Here is a 15,071-nt window from a genome sequence, read left to right as displayed (position 1 = left end):
CACTAGATGTCTTGTGATAAATTACATAAAATCCTTGAAATTTACAAAAAATTCTGGTAGTTTACTGGTAAACTTAGAAAGTTTCCAGTAATATACAGTTCCTTTGCAACCCTAGTCCCAAGAAAGAAAGAGATATGTTGTTGGACCTGACAATGAATCTCGAAGGTTGTGCACTCTTCTAAAAAAAAACTGTGAAGGACCTCAGTGTTACTCTGGCCCCAATCTCTCTTTTGTCAAAGACATCAAATATATTCCAAGAGCAGCTTTTTTCCATCTTCGTAGCATATCAAAAACCTGCAAAAAAGCAAATCCATGCTTTTGTCATTTCAAGTTTAGACTACTGTAATGCTCTACTCGCCGACTACTCTCTCACTACCCGGATAAGGCACAAAATAAACTTCAGCTAGTGCTCCTATTACTCCAGTGCTAGCCTGGCTTCCTGTTAAGGTTAGGGCGGATTTCAAGGTTTTACTATTAACCTTCAAAGCTCCTACTTATCTCTCTCATTTTGTCCTGCCATACATACCTAAACGTATGCTATGGTCACAAGACACAGGCCTCCTTATTGTTTCTAGAATTTCTAAGCAAACAGCTAAGATATTTTTGTCCCAATCTTTAAGTGTTTACTGAAGACTCATCTCTTCAGCAAGTCCATTGAGTGTAGTCTGGACCAGGAGGTAACTTTGGATGGGGCCACAGTGTCCACCGACCCCGTGGCTCGGGTGATTGATGTCCTTGATTATCTTTTTGGCCTTCCTGTGACATTGGGTGCTGTAGGTGTTCTAGAGGTCAGGCAGTGTGCCCCCGGTGATGCGTTGGGCAGACTGCACCACCCTCTGGAGAGCCCTGCGGTTGTGGGTGGTGCAGTTGCCATACCAGGCGGTGATATAGCCCGACAAGATGCTCTCAATTGTGCATCTGTAAAAGTTGGAGGCTTGCATGGCCACGCAATCATGGGTGAACAGGGAGTACAAGATGGGGCTGAGCACACACCCTTGTGGGGACCCTTTGTTGAGGATCAGCGTAGTGGAGGTGTTGTTTCCTACCTTCACCACCTGATGGCGGCCCGTCAGGAAGTCCAGGACGTCCAGGACCCAGTTGCACAGAGTGGGGCCCCGAGCTTAATGATGAGCTTGGAGGGTACTATGGTGTTGAAGGCTGAGCTATAGTCAATGAACAGCATTCTTACATAGGTATTCCTCTTGTCCAGATGGGATAGGGCAGCGTGCAGTGCGATGGCGATTGCATCGTCTGTGGATCTATTGAGACGGTATGCAAATTGAAGTGGGTCTAGGGTGTCAGGTAAGGTGGAGGTGACATGATCCTTAACTAGCCTCTCAAAGCACTTCATGATGACAGAAGTGAGTGCTACAGGGCGATAGTCATTTAGTTCAGTTACCTTTGCTTTCTTGGGTACAGGAACAATGGTGGACATCTTGAAGCAAGTGTGGACAGCAGACTGGGATAGGGAGAGATTGAATATGTCCGTAAACATTCCAGCCAGCTGGTCTGCACATGCGTTAGGGATGCCGTCTGGGCCGGCAGCCTTGCGAGGGTTAACACGCTTAAATGTCTTACTCACGTCGGCCACGGAGAATGAGATCCCACAGTCCTTGGGAGCGGGCTGCGTCTGTGGCACTGTGTTATCCTCAAAGCGTGCGAAGAAGGTGTTTAGCTTGTCCGGGAGCAAGACGTCAGTGTCCATGACGTGGCTGGTTTTCCCTTTGTTATCTGTGGTTGTCTGTAGACCCTGCAACATACAGTGGCTTGCGAAAGTATTCACCCCCCTTGGCATTTTTCCTATTTTGTTGCCTTACAACCTGGAATTAAAATGGATTTTTGGGGGGTTTGTATCATTTGATTTACACAACACGCCTACCACTTTGAAGATGCAAATTATTTTTTATTGTGAAACAAACAAGAAATAAGAAAAAAAAACAGAAAACTTGAGCGTGCATAACTATTCATGAGTTTTGATGGGCGGTCCTCTCTTGGCAGGTTTGTTGTGGTGCTATATTCTTTACATTTTTTAATAATGGATTTAATGGTGCTCATTGGTCATTTCCAACCAACCATATATTTTTTGTAAATATACATATACGCCAGTGGCGGTCAGTGCCGTTTATGATGAGGAAGGACATTTTTTGTTTGTCATGAGCATGGACTTAGTTCTATTACAGTTTGTTGGATGACTGTCATTCATATTCCATTCACCCAGTTTAATGTAACATCGATAGGTTTAGGCTACTACATGATACTATAATTTTCCCTATACCCATCATGAGGTTGCTACAACCTAGCCTATGAATGAACGTTTACAAAGTAGGTGCATATAGGACGAGACAAAAATTTGAGATGACAGACAGTGACACATGGACAGACAGTGACACATTCAATACTGCCTTGCACACTCTTGCCTGCATCTAGCTTATCTAGGGTGTAATCATTAGTCCAAAATGTTGCAAGCGAGAGTTTCTATTGGACAAATTCAGGTATATCTATCCCCGTTTCATTTGCTTCCGTTTAAGAAACTTTTTTCAACAGAATTGGCGGAATGAATAAACCCCTGATCACCTATAAACACATTTCCTTTAAGTTTCATAGCAGCCACGTTGTATTCATTCTAGCCTCTATGCACTCTCCTCCTCTCACCTTTTCCCTTCGTTTGTGGACTTCAATGCACAACACATCAGCTGTATGTGACCAGGCAAAAAAAAACTGTCCAAGCCAAACCATGTCAGAACCGCTACACACAGCCTACATCGTTGTCCCCATATTAGCTAAAGTAACATCCTAGTCAACATAGCTAATAGAACTAATGCGTTAGTAAACCCACTACAGTCAAGCAGTAACATTACAGTGTATAGTCAGTAAGCTGTTAGACCGGTGGGCACCGGTGGCAATAAAATAATGCAACCAAAAGCTTACCTTGACTTGGAAGAGTTCCAGTGTTGTGTTGGATAGACATAGCCAGCTAGTAACATAGCATCCCTCTCTTTGAGCTGGGTGTTTGAGTAACTAAACTAGCCAGCTGCATTTGCTAGCTAAGTAAGTGAAACTGAAAGTAAAAAAAAAAAGATGAAATCTCTCTCTCTATCTCTTGCTTCTCCTTCATTTTTGAAGAAATTAATTTGTTGAAAACTCTTCAACTATTGTCTTTCTCTCTCTTTGAGTCAACTACACACCACATTTTATGCACTGCAGTGCTAGCTAGCTGTAGCTTATGCTTTCAGTACTATATTAATTCTCTGATCCTTTGATTGGGTGGACAACATGTCAGTTCATGCTCCAAGAGCTCTGATAGGTTGGAGGATGTCCTCTGGAAGTTGTCATAATTACTGTGTAAGTCTATGGAAGGGGGTGAGAACCAAGCGCCTCCTAGGTTTAGTATTGAAGTTAATGTGCCAAGAGGAGGACGGAAGCTAGCTGTCCTCCGGCTACACTATGGTGCTACCCTACAGAGTGCTGTTGACGCTACTGTAGACCTTAATTGCAAAAACAGTGTGTTTTAATACATTATTTGGTGACGTGAATATATTTAGTATAGTTTTATCTAAAAAGGATAACTTTTTCAGTGTATTACAATTATTATTTTTTTATTATTCAATGAGGAGGATGGTCCTCCCTTTCCTCCTTGGAGGAGCCTCCACTGATATACAGATTATATATATATATATATATATATATACAGTGGGGGGAAAAAGTATTTAGTCAGCCACCAATTGTGCAAGTTCTCCCACTTAAAAAGATGAGAGAGGCCTGTAATTTTCATCATAGGTACACGTCAACTATGACAGACAAATTGAGAGAAAAAAATTCCAGAAAATCACATTGTAGGATTTTTAATGAATTATTTTGCAAATTATGGTGGAAAATAAGTATTTGGTCAGTCAGCTGAGTTGCATCCAAAGAACACCATACCTACTGTGAAGCATGGGGGTGGAAACATCATGCTTTGGGGCTGTTTTTCTGCAAAGGGACCAGGACGACTGATCCGTGTAAAGGAAAGAATGAATGGGGCCATGTATCGTGAGATTTTGAGTGAAAACCTCCTTCCATCAGCAAGGGCATTGAAGATGAAACGTGGCTGGGTCTTTCAGCATGACAATGATCCCAAACACACCGCCCGGGCAACGAAGGAGTGGCTTCGTAAGAAGCATTTCAAGGTCCTGGAGTGGCCTAGCCAGTCTCCAGATCTCAACCCCATATAAAATCTTTGGAGGGTGTTGAAAGTCCGTGTTGCCCAGCGACAGCCCCAAAACATCACTGCTCTAGAGGAGATCTGCATGGAGGAATGGGCCAAAATACCAGCAACAGTGTGTGAAAACATTGTGAAGACTTACAGAAAACGTTTGACCTGTGTCATTGCCAACAAAGGGTATATAACAAAGTATTGAGAAACTTTTGTCATTGACCAAATACTTATTTTCCACCATAATTTGCAAATAAATTCATTAAAAATCCTACGATGTGATTTTCTGGATTTTTTTTTCTCATTTTGTCTGTCACAGTTGACGTGTACCTATGATGAACATTACAGGCCTCTCTCATCTTTTTAAGTGGGAGAACTTGCACAATTGGTGGCTGACTAAATACTTTTTCCCCACTGTATATATATATATATATATATATATATATATATATATATACAGTGCATTCTGAAAGTATTCAGACCCCTTTACTTTTTCCACATTTTGTTACATTACATCTTTACTCTAAAATTGATTAAATAAAACAATTTCCTTAGCAATCTACACATAATACCCCATAATGACAAAGCGAAAAAAGGTTTTTATAAATTTTTGCAAATATATTGAACACAAAAAACTGAAATACATTATTTACATAGGTATTCAGACTCTTTGCTATGAGACTCGAAATTGAGCTCAGGTACATCCTGTTTCCATTGATCATCCTTGAGATGTTTCTACAACTTGATTGGAGTCCATCTGTGTTAAATTCAATTGATTGGACATGATTTGGAAAGGCACAGAATTGTATATATAAGGTCCCACAGGTGACAATGCATGTCAGAGCAAAAACCAGGCCATGAGGTCCAAGGAATTGTCCGTAGAGCTCCGATACAGGATTGTGTCGAGGCACAGATCTGGGGAAGGGTACCTAAAAATGTCTGCAGCATTGAAGGTCCCCAAGAACACAGTGGCCATCATTCTTAAATGGAAGATGTTTGGAACCACCAAGACTCTTCCTAGAGGTGGCCGAACGGCCAAACTGAGCAATCGGGGGAGAAGGGCCTTGGTCAGGGAGCTGACCAAGAACCTGATGGTCACTCTGACAGAGCTGTAGAATTCCTCTGTGGAGATGGGAGAACCTTCCAGAAGGACAACCATCTCAGCAGCACTCCACCAATCAGGCCTTTATGGTAGAGTGGCCAGACGGAAGCCACTCCTCAGTAAAAGGCATATGACAGCCCGCTTGGAGTTTGCCAATAGGCACCTAAAGACTCTCAGACCATGAGAAACAAGATTCTCTGGTCTGATGAAACCAAGATTGAACTCTTTGGCCTGAATGCCAAGCGTCACGTCTGGAGGAAACCTGGCACCATCCCTACGGTGAAGCATGGTTTTGGCAGCATCATGCTGTGGGGATGTTTTTCAGCGGCAGGGACTAAGAGACTATTCAGGATCGAGGAAAAGATTAACAGAGCAAAGTACAGAGAGCTCCTTGATGAAAACCTGCTCCAGAGCGCTCAGGACCTCAGACTGGGGCGAAGGTTCACCTTCCAACAGGACAACGACCCTAAGCACACAGCCAAGACAACGCAGGAGTGGCTTCGGGATAACTCTCTGTGTGTCCTTGAGTGGCCCAGCCAGAGCCCGGACTTGAACCCGATTTAACATCTCTGGAGAGACCTGAAAATAGCTGTGCAGCAACACTCCCCATCCAACCTGACAGAGCTTGAGAGGATCTGCAGGGAAGAATGGGAGAAACTCCCCAAATACAGGTGTGCCAAGCTTGTAGCATCATTCCCAAGAAGACTCGATGCTGTAATCGCTGCCAAAGGAGATTCAACAGTGTAAAGAGTCTGAATACGTATGTAAATGTGATATTTACCTTTTATAAATTAGCAAAAATTTATTAAAACCTGTTTTTGCTTTGTCATTATGCGGCATTGTGTGTAGATTGATGAGGGGAAATAACTATTTAATCAATTTTAGAATATGGCTGTAAAGTAACAAAATGTGGAAAAAGTCAAGGGGTCTGAATACTTTCCTAAGGCACTGTATGGACAGTGCCAAAACAAATGATCTAATGATTCTGTCTCTTCGCAGCAAAATATGCAGAGCTGGGATGGTTGTATCCCCCAGATATATTTAACATTCTATTGGTTACAAGAATTTTGTATAATAATTTAAATAAAACAATTCTAAGTTTTGAATCCAGCGTTATTTTGCCAATCTGTTCATAAACCATTTGCCATGGAATCGGTACATCGGAAATCTCTTCCCAACTGTTTTGCAATCTATATGGCACAGCTGACATTTTTTTGGTCCTTAAATGAAACTGATATACTTTTTTTATTTATCACAATTTTCTTTAACCAATTTTCGTCTGTAATGCAGAGCTAACATACAAGTCCCTTACTTTTCCTCCCTTCCACTTGCCTCTTCCATTTTTGCGGTAATGCTGCAAACAGTTGGTTGTAATTTTTGGTAGAGCCATTTACATATATTTTTGTTAGCTGCATGTGTGACATAACTCCACCAGTCCTATTTATGATATAAGTTACACAGATTATACCTTTCTTAAAAAAAAATTGGGAAATATAATGTTTTTATATGAATTAGTATTTTTGAGTTTAACCACAATATTTGTTGTATTATTTGTTCTGTCTTTTCTGGTGGATTAAGCTGAAATTGCAACTAACTTTCTGTCACGTTGTATAATGATTAGAAGACAGGCGCAGGAATACGTATTAGGGGTTTTATTACTCCACCCAACACAAACACGTATATATATATACAAAAGGGATGTAACCCAAACAAAGAGCGAGGTGTAACCTCTACACAATACACGAGACGAGACCCGTAAGCAACCAGAGCACAATACACGGTACTCATGAGACCAACGGACATGGGACAATAATCGACAAGGACAATGGGGAACAGAGGGGAGAACAAGTATTTGATACACTGCCGATTTTGCAGGTTTTCCTACTTACAAAGCATGTAGAGGTCTGTAATTTTTATCATAGGTACACTTCAACTGTGAGAGACGGAATCTAAAACAAAAATTCAGAAAATCACATTGTATGATTTTTAAGTAATTAATTTGCATTTTACTGCATGACATAAGTATTTGATCACCTACCAACCAGTAAGAATTCCGGCTCTCACAGACCTGTTCGTTTTTCTTTAAGAAGCCCTCCTGTTCTCCACTCATTACCTGTATTAACTGCACCTGTTTGAACTCGTTACCTGTATAAAAGACACCTGTCCACACACTCAATCAAACAGACTCCAACCTCTCCACAATGGCCAAGACCAGAGAGCTGTGTAAGGACATCAGGGATAAAATTGTAGACCTGCACAAGGCTGGGATGGGCTACAGGACAATAGGCAAGCAGCTTGGTGAGAAGGCAACAACTGTCAAGATGACGGTCAATCAACCTCTGTCTGGGGCTCCATGCAAGATCTCAGCTCGTGGGGCATCAATGATCATGAGGAAGGTGAGGGATCAGCCCAGAACTACACGGCAGGACCTGGTCAATGACCTGAAGAGAGCTGGGACCACAGTCTCAAAGAAAACCATTAGTAACACACTACGCCTTCATGGATTAAAATCCTGCAGTGCACGCAAGGTCCCCCTGCTCAAGCCAGCGAATGTCCAGGCCCGTCTGAAGTTTGCCAATGACCATCTGGATGATCCAGAGGAGGAATGGGAGAAGGTAATGTGGTCTGATGAGACAAAAATAGAGCTTTTTGGTCTAAACTCCACTCGCCGTGTTTGGAGGAAGAAGAAGGATGAGTACAACCCCAAGAACACCATCCCAACCGTGAAGCATGGAGGTGGAAACATCATTCTTTGGGGATGCTTTTCTGCAAAGGGGACAGGACGACTGCACCGTATTGAGGGGAGGATGGATGGGGCCATGTATCGCAAGATCTTGGCCAACAACCTCCTTCCCTCAGTAAGAGCATTGAAGATGGGTCGTGGCTGGGTCTTCCAGCATGACTACGACCCGAAACACACAGCCAGGGCAACTAAGGAGTGGCTCCGTAAGAAGCATCTCAAGGTCCTGGAGTGGCCTAGCCAGTCTCCAGACCTGAACCCAATAGAAAATCTTTGGAGGGAGCTGAAAGTCCGTATTGCCCAGCGACAGCCCCGAAACCTGAAGGATCTGGAGAAGGTCTGTATGGAGGAGTGGGCCAAAATCCCTGCTGCAGTGTGTGCAAACCTGGTCAAGACCTACAGGAAACGTATGATCTCTGTAACTGCAAACAAAGGTTTCTGTACCAAATATTAAGTTCTGCTTTTCTGATGTATCAAATACTTATGTCATGCAATAAAATGCAAATTAATTACTTAAAAATCATACAATGTGATTTTCTGGATTTTCTAGATTCCGTCTCTCACAGTTGAAGTGTACCTATGATAAAAATTACAGACCTCTACATGCTTTGTAAGTAGGAAAACCTGCATAATCGGCAGTGTATCAAATACTTGTTCTCCCCACTGTATATGCACATACTAATCAGGGGGGATGGGAACCATTGCATGGATCCTGTATTGTACGGACTCTACGCACACTCACAAGACGATATATAATATATACACGTTATACACACTCATTCACACACACTACACTGACACTCGGACGTGTAACTTGTCCTGGACCTGCTGTTTCGACCCTCTCTCTCCCGGACCTGTTAACCCAACTTCTCAATGCTCGGCTATGAAAAGCCAACTGACATTAATTCCTGATGTGTTGAACTGCTGCAGCCTCTATAACCACTACGGTTATTATTTTACCCTGCTGGTCATCTATGAATGTTTGAACGTCTTGAAGAACGGTCTGGCCTTAATGGCCATATACTCTTATAATCACCACCCGGCACAGCCAGAAGAGGACTGGCCATCCCTCGGAGCCTGGTTCCTTTCTATACAGCAGTATTTGTACTGTAAGATTTATGTGTCACAAAGCACTGTAAGCCTTCCTGAACAGTTGTGAGCTATACTGACAATAGTTCTGCTGCCATACAGTATGAGTCCTCTGCATGCTATCCATCTGTAATGACAATTGTGTATTTTGCCACTGTGGAAAACATTACATTACCAACAGGTAATCAAGTCTTAATGATAAATCATCCAACTTTATTCAGGTATAACCACCTCATGTTTAAATTAGATCCACAAAAGGGATTACTGTAGGAAAAATAACACCAGACAACAATGTTTTCAAGAACATACAAGGTGTTTAAGTGGAGACAAATCCCACAGCACGTTAACTGTGAATGCCATCTATTTAAAGAAGAAGGTAGAAAAGTATAAAAAAAAGAAAAGTCTTGAAGGTAGAAAAGTCTTGAAAAAAAAATCTCCATCTTTGCTTCAGCACCTCCTTTCTGAGGACTCCAACAATCTTATCTAAAAACTCCAGACACTGTATTCTTTACCAATAGTGACCGCTGTAAGCACAAATGACTAAACTACCATTGTGAATAGTGTAGTGTGCTTGTTGTGCTACCTTACTACAGCTACACTTATGTGGCCGTTTGAGAGTCAATTGCTGTTGCTGTCGTTTCTCTCATTAATAATTCATTTGGAATGACTTCCTTATCTGTGGAAGGCTTGTAATCTCATTCATGTTTACCACAGATAATACAGTAACTCCACTGCTGAGGTAAACAAAACCAAAACAAACAGACTGCTGCTTCGCAAAGGGTTGTTAAATGCACAAGCAACCTAGTAGTCATCGAAGTATAGCACTGTTGCAGCATACTATACCATTAACTGACAAGGACAGCTGCTGCAGGCAGGACAAGGCAGTGATAACAATCTGGATACCGAGAAGGTAAGCTGCATTGTATACAGCGAAGGCCAGGGTAGACAGAATCCCATGCACATAGAAATCCCAGAAATTAGATTAGTAAATATGCAGCAATAAAATGACAGCCATTTCAGATCAACTACATTTCAGAGAAAAGAAACCTAAATCATTGCATTGTACAACCATCATGGTTTTATGACTATGGCTGCTGGTTTAAAGACAGCCTACTGTAGTGTTTCATGCTGATGAAAAGCTCTGATGCAAAAAGCCATGTTCTATCCTCATTTTTGGCCTTGTACAGCAAAGCCTCTGTGGGCACCTGTTCATTTTACTTCTCACTGCTCAGGTCAATTATGCCCAAAATGGAGCTTGTAAAGGAGCCAGCTGTCCTGCTCTTTTTCATCATTTTGAACCAGGGCCATGTTGAGATTTGCATGGACATTAGGTTGGGGATGCAGCACTGTGTGTTGTGCTGGTGATGCTGTCAGTGCCAAGACATCCTGTGGCCCACTGACCAGGCTTCACCTCAGCAGCAGCAGCAGGACTGATAGATGACTGGCAGGAAGGCCTTGGAGACAGACACTGCACAGTGCTATTGCCAGCCTCTGTCAAGGTGTTGTATAAGGGGGCTGAGAATGGCAAGGTGATTTACAGCTCCAGAAATGGCACCATTTGTCAAAACAATAGCAGGACACCGACCCAGCAAATACGTTTCTAACTGTACTTGTTTGTTTTAGAGTGGGATGATAGGCAAGATACTTTATGTGAAACACACTACTACTATTCTAGTGTGTTTCATATTCAAAAGGGAAGGGTTGTCGCTTTTGATCTTATAAAAGAGGACAGATTTAGCAGCATGCATCTGCTATGGATCATTTGATGTTCCAGCTAGCGGAAGGATTGTGTGAATTTTTTCAAGCTCATGTTTATACATGAGTCACAGAGGTGAATGTTCTATAGACTGTAAACTGTGGTTGCTTACAATATAATGTATTAATGCCTCTATTTGTTTCTATTGTATAACAACACACACAGAGAGTTGCCCATAAAAACAACAAGTAAGGCATCACTTTTTCATCTTTGCCCATAAGCTCCCCACTACACATAACCTTGTTTGTTTCCTGCATACATTTTCTTATAGCTATTCAAAAACCTCACTGCTGTGTTTATCACCCTTATAACTGTACAATAGAACAAGAGTCCAGGCATGAACAGAATAGGACATGGCAGACAGACAGACAGGCAGACAAGACAGGACAGAAGAGGATGCTTGGTAGGGCCATGTGTTCCTGTAGGGATTTGACGCCATCCACTAGGGGAGTTATTGCCTGGTGAATCTAGGCCCGAGGCCATTCTTCTCTCTGTAGCCTTCTCTCTCTCTCTAGCCGACTCTCTCTCTCCATCTCCAGGATCCGTGACCTGCTGTTCAAGGGCAATCTGACGAGCGTGCTACACAGCCCCAGACAGCAACAGACAGAAACACTGGGGACATATGTGCCAGACTGCACTGGAAGGTGGCGAGATTGCAGAAAATATATGCGCTAAGAATGTGATCCCTATAACAATGTTTTTGGAATGTCTATCTGAGGAAAAAAGTGGTGAGCTTTTAAAACAGGACAATCTAGACAATCATGCGAGAGCTAAAGTATACTGTACAGTGCCTTCAGAAACTATTCACACCCCTTGACCTTTTCCATATTTAATTGATTACATTTAGATGGTTTGTCGCTGGCCTGGAATTATGTTTTTTGAAATTAATTAAAAATGAAAAGCTGAAATGTTTTGAATCAATAAGTATTCAACCCCTTTGTTATGGCAAGCCTAAATAAGTTCAGGAGTAAAAATGTGCTGAACAAGTCACATAATAAGTTGCATGGACTCTGTGTGTAATAATAGTGTTTAACATGATTTTTTAATGACTACCTCATCTTTGTACCCCACACAACAATTTTTTTAAGCAGACATTGAATATCCCTTTGAGCATGGTGAAGTTATTAATTTAACTTTGGATGGTGTATCAATACATCTAGTGACTACAAAGATACAGGCATCCTTCCTAACTCAGTTGCCAGAGAGGAAGGAAACCGCTCAGGGATTTCACCATGAGGCTAATGGTGACTTTAAAACAGTTATAGAGTTTAATGGCTATATAGGAGAAAAACTGATGATGGATCAACAACATTGTAGTTCCTCCACAATACTAACCTAATTGTCAGAATGAAAAGGAAGCCTGTACAGAATAAAAAAATTTTTTATGCTAAAAAGAAAAACGGAATAGAGCTAAGCACAGGTAAAATCCTAGAGGAAAACCTGGTTCAGTCTGCTTTCCAACAGACATTGGGAGACAAATTGTGACCCGTTTCAAGAAGCTAGGCATATGTCGCACATCACTACTTCACAGGAGAGGCATTTGAACATTTTATTTTTTATTTTTTAATCAAAATGAGTTTTTGGGCAGAAATGCCTTCTGGAACATGTGAACTTTCATGTGCCTTAATAACAAATGTTTATGCCATCTGTAAATACAAATACAATTGTTAACTTACGAGCCTAGTTGATTTAGCCATAGAAAAAGACAAGAACCTTCCCGTTAGCCATGATTGGCTGAGATAATTGATGGGCTGGACATGCCAAGAGATGAGTTCAGATTTGTCTGCCATGTAGCATGCTTCTGTCTATAACATGAGCTGCTCAGTATGTGTAGATAATCCTTGCTACTGCATCTTTTTTGAAAGATATTATGGAGAACTGCAAAAGTGTTGCTACTGCTCTCAACAACATTGTTGCCCTGAATTTAGCAGGTGCTATCAACAAAGATAAGTGGGAAATAGTTGTGATGGACTACTTTCTGGAGGACGATCGTGCCATGCTGACTCTCTCTGACTCTGCAAATGAATCAGATGATGAGGAAATCCCTGATTTAGGTAAAAACATTTTAATTGAACCAGAAATTGCAGCAATCAACAGTGTTGTTGTAACGGAAGAAGTTGACTGAGTTTTGAAATGAAAACCCCCCTTCAAAAGAGACGTTATGGGAGCTGCCACCTGTCCAAAACCCCGGATAAACCTCCGGTAATAATTCGCAAACCCCAAAAACTGCTGCACCTCCTTCACAGTGGTTGGCGTTTGCCAATTACGCACGGCTGACACCCGGTCTACCTCCATCTTCACCCCTGACGCAGACAACTGATAACCCAAAAAGGAGACCGACTCCTGGAAGAACAGACACTTCTCTGCCTTGACATACAGGTCGTGCTCCAACAGTCTCCGCAACACTCGGCGCACCAGGGCCACATGCTCGACTCGGGTAGGCGAGTACACGAGAATGTCATCGATGTACACGACCACCCCCTGCCCCTGCATGTCCCTGAAGATCTCATCCACGAAGGATTGGAAAACTGAAGGAGCGTTCATCAACCCGTATGGCATGACAAGATACTCGTAATGGCCCGAGGTGGTACTAAAGGCTGTCTTCCATTCATCGCCCCCCTAATGCGCACCAAGTTGTACGCGCTCCTGAGATCTAATTTAGTGAAGAAACGCGCCCCGTGCAATGACTCCGTCATGGTCGCAATCAGCGGGGAGTGGATAACTGTACTTCACCGTGATCTGATTGAGACCACGGTAATCAATGCACGGGCGTAATCCTCCATCCTTTTTCTTCACAAAAAAGAAACTCGAGGATGAAGGGGAAGTGGAGGGCCGTATGTATCCTTGTCTCAGAGATTCGTCTATGTACGTCTCCATAGCTCTCTTCTCCTCCTGAGACAGAGGATACACATGGCTCCGTGGGAGCGCAGCTCCTGCCTGGAGGTCTATCGCACAATCTCCCTGCCTATGGGGAGGCAACTGCGTCGCCCTCGACTTACTGAACACAATAGCCAAATCCCCATACTCAGGGGGAACGTGCAATGCGGGCACCTGGTTTGGACTCTCCACCGAGGTAGCCCCTACGGAAACGCCTAAACATCGACCCACACACTGGGCAGACCACTCCATCAGAGCCCTCTCCTGCCACGAAATAGATGGGTTATGGGTACTCAACCAGGGCATGAACCACCGGATACGCAGGCGAGTCGATCAGAAATAGCTGGATCATCTCCTGATGACCCCCCTGCGCACACATCCTAAGTGGCGCAGTGACCTCCCTGATCAAGCCCGCCCCCAACGGACGGCTATCTAGGGCATGAACGGGGAAGGGAACGTCAACTGGGAGAAGGGGAATCCCTAAGGCTAAGCAAAACTTCTTATCAACAAAATTCCCAGCCGCGCCTGAATCTACCAGCGCCTTATGCTGGGAATGAGGTGCTACCTGTGGAAAACGCACAGGTATACAGAAATGTGCAACAGAGAGCTCTGGGTGAGTGGGGCGCCTACTCACCTGGAAGGACTCCCCAGTGCAGGACCTGTCGTCCTCTCCCCTAGGAGGCCATCCCCAGCACCTAGCCGCGGTGTGTCCTCCCCGACCACAGTTGGTGCAGGAGATGGACCCCCTCATAAGCCGACCCCTCCTCTCTCTAGCGCCAGCGCCCCCGAGCTCCATGGGGCACGGCTCGGAAGCGCTGGAGGGTGAAATGGACGGACCCCCTCGGGACGTCCGCGGGTAGCTAGCAGGGTATCCAGCCTGATGGACATGTCGACCAACTGGTCGAACGAGAGGCTGGTGTCCCTACAGGCCAGCTCCCTACGGACGTCCTCGCGTAGACTACATCGGTAGTGATCGATGAGAGCCCGCTCATTCCACCCTGCATCCGCCGCTAGAGTACGGAATTCCAAGGCGAACTCCTGGGCACTCCTCTTCCCCTGCCGGAGGCAGACCAGATGCTCCCCCGCCGCTTTCCCCTCCGGGGGATGGTCAAACACCGCCCTGAAGCGGCGGGAGAACTCGTCGTAGGTGATGGTGTTCGCGTCGATTCTCCTCCACTCTGCGTTGGCCCATTCCAACGCCTTCCCGGAAAGGCAGGAGATCAGGGCGGACACGCTCTCGTGTCCCGAGGGCGCCGGGTGCACGGTGGCCAGGTAAAGCTCCACCTGGAGAAGGAATCCCTGACACCCGGCTGCG

Source organism: Coregonus clupeaformis, chromosome 9, assembly GCF_020615455.1.
Source record: "Coregonus clupeaformis isolate EN_2021a chromosome 9, ASM2061545v1, whole genome shotgun sequence".
In the NCBI taxonomy this organism is placed as follows: Eukaryota; Metazoa; Chordata; class Actinopteri; order Salmoniformes; family Salmonidae; genus Coregonus; species Coregonus clupeaformis.
The sequence above is the reverse complement of the archived record's forward strand: the minus strand, read 5'-3'. Positions refer to the sequence as shown.